This window comes from Microtus pennsylvanicus, chromosome 4, assembly GCF_037038515.1.
Source record: "Microtus pennsylvanicus isolate mMicPen1 chromosome 4, mMicPen1.hap1, whole genome shotgun sequence".
Lineage (NCBI taxonomy): Eukaryota > Metazoa > Chordata > Mammalia > Rodentia > Cricetidae > Microtus > Microtus pennsylvanicus.
The window spans coordinates 123,853,330-123,855,848 of NC_134582.1; the positions used below are offsets into that span (position 1 = coordinate 123,853,330).

General features: G+C 42.6%; 1 pseudogene; it reads right to left on the bottom strand.

The window, feature by feature from the left end:
• Nucleotides 1-383: 383 nt before the first annotated feature.
• Nucleotides 384-1,382, bottom strand: LOC142848402 (large ribosomal subunit protein uL18 pseudogene; annotated as a pseudogene).
• Nucleotides 1,383-2,519: the final 1,137 nt, after the last annotated feature.

The following is a 2,519-nucleotide window of genomic DNA, read 5'->3' on the forward strand; positions in this document are numbered from 1 at the left end:
TTGTGAACTTAAAATGAATAAAGATGTACTTCAGTATTATTCATAAGACATTTATTATATCGTGATATATATATTATAAAATTGATGAAGATTAAGGTTTATTGTGATGTTTTAATTTCTAGATGCCAGAGGCCTAGGCCAGGCATAAAGACAATTTAAAAATTTTAATTTTAGGGGTTGTGAAGATAGTTCACTGGGTAGTTGCTCTCGTCATCAAGCCTGAAGACCCGAATTCAATCTCTGGGAGCCACAAGTGAAAGGAGAGCACTAAATCCTCCAAGCTGTCCTCTGCCTCTCACAGGCATACATACTGTGCATGCACGTACATAAATAAACATATACATAAATAATAAAAGTTTAAAAATCAATTATTTTGAGACAGATTCTTTTTTTTTGGCTGCTTGGTCAATAAGTTTATTATCTTTATGAAAAACTCTTCATAGAAAATTGCTTTAGCTGTCAGCAGCCTGCTCCTGAGCTCTGAGGAAGCTTGCCTTCTTTTGAGCAACCCTATCTTTCTTCTGGGCAAGAGACATTTTGGGACGGTTCCACCTCTTCTTCTTCACTTCTCTCTTGGGCTTCTTTTCATAGACTGGATTCTCTCGTATAGCAGCATGAGCTTTCTTATACATCTCCTCCATCATGTCTGGAGTAACGTTGTTCTTTATGTACTGAGAGAACTGTTTCTTGTAAGCATCTTCATCTTCCTCCATTAGGTAGCGCATGTAGTCTGCAACATTCTGACCCATGATGTGCTTACGATGTACCTCTACGTTGAACTCCTTGCTTTCAGAATCATAACCAGGGAATCGTTTGGTACTATGAGGAATAGACAAGCCTCCATCCACAGCTCCCTTCAGGGCCCCGAAAACTTTATTGCCAGTTGTAGTTCGAGCAAGACCAGCATCCAAATAGCAAGTGAAGGCCCCAGGCTGACCATCGATGCTTTCCACATTGTATTCATCTCCAGTCACCTCCACTTGGCCTTCATAGATCTTGTCCATACCAAACCTATTGAGAAGCCTGCGGGCCAGCAGCAGGCCGGTACAATAGGCGGCAGCATAGTTTGTCAGGCCAACTTTCACTCCATATTTCGGCAGCTCGTGTGCGTAGGCGGCGCAGACTATCATGTCCCCCTCTATACGGGCATAGGCAATCTGGCAGATGATGTCTCTGTTAGTTACACGAACTATCATCCTGTATTTGGGTGTGTTGTACTTATTTTTGTCTTGGATCACTAATCGTTTCCGAGCATAGTAGTCGGTTTTACCCTCTCGCCGCCTTCTAAATCTCACTTGGTATCTCTTGAAGTAGGCCTTGTTCTTGACAACTTTCACAAACCCCATGGTGCGGAGCAGAAACCCTCAATCGCGGCTCCACGCAGACCGAGACAGATTCTTGCTCTGTGATTTGGGTTGGCTTTGGACTCCCGGGCTCAACTGACCCTCCTATTACAGCCTCCTGAATAGCTGGAACTGCAGACACATGCCACCCTGGCTGGCAAAAGAACCATTGTAAGGTCACTCTGCATGTCGCTCTATTCTACAAAGGCTTCCAATCTTGGGTCGTCACTATGAAGTACCGTGGCAATAGCAGTGAATTAGTGGCTGTTTTCTGTCTGTTGGGCCGCTTCCCTGGTGCTTTCTACCATGGTAATGAGCATGGTTGCTACCTGTTGAGTGGCTAGCCAACAGCTATCTCACGAAATACCACAATGGTTATTTAAGGTAGCAACTACTGTTTTAAGACAAGGAGAGACTTGGAGAATCACTCAGTGTCCAAGACCCATACTGAATAAAAGCAAGGGCTGGATGTGGCTCCAGGTTAATTCTGCCTGCTATATACCTTGGCAGAGAGGTCACAAAAACAAGCTTTATTTTTTTTTTCTCAGAGTATACTCAGGAGTTATTCAGATGAGGATGCAACTCTTCATCTCTCATCCTCACTTTGAAATGACCTAGGTTCAACTTGAAATGGATTCTGCATTTATGGAAATAATCAGTTCCAGAAACCCTGTATGTTACACACACCCAAACATAGGGCATACATAAATGTGTACACATACACACAAACACACAAATGCACATGCACATACATATAAACACACAACTGCACACAAACACGTACACACATGCACACACATGTACACACATACACAACTGCACATACACATAAGTGCACACACACACACCTTTGTTAGACAAGTCTAAGTTTTTCCCTCTTTTGAGGGGGTGGGTAGACTTTTCTGGGAGGAATGAGAATCACTGACTGCTGGAAACCTGTGTCAAAATTAAAGTAAATTCCCCTCATTTTAAATGGCCCACAGCATTTTCTGAGGAAGGACTGCTTTAAAAGGGGACAGTTTGCAAATCTCAGTGAGAAAGGGTTCAGAACAAGTAAGAAGCGAGCACGGCCGTGTTGTTTTCCCATTTTGCAATAGACAAAAATCTCAGTATTTAGTCTTCTCATTTGGAATTCGCTGAACTGAAAACATAATCCAAGTTAATTACTGTTCCCTA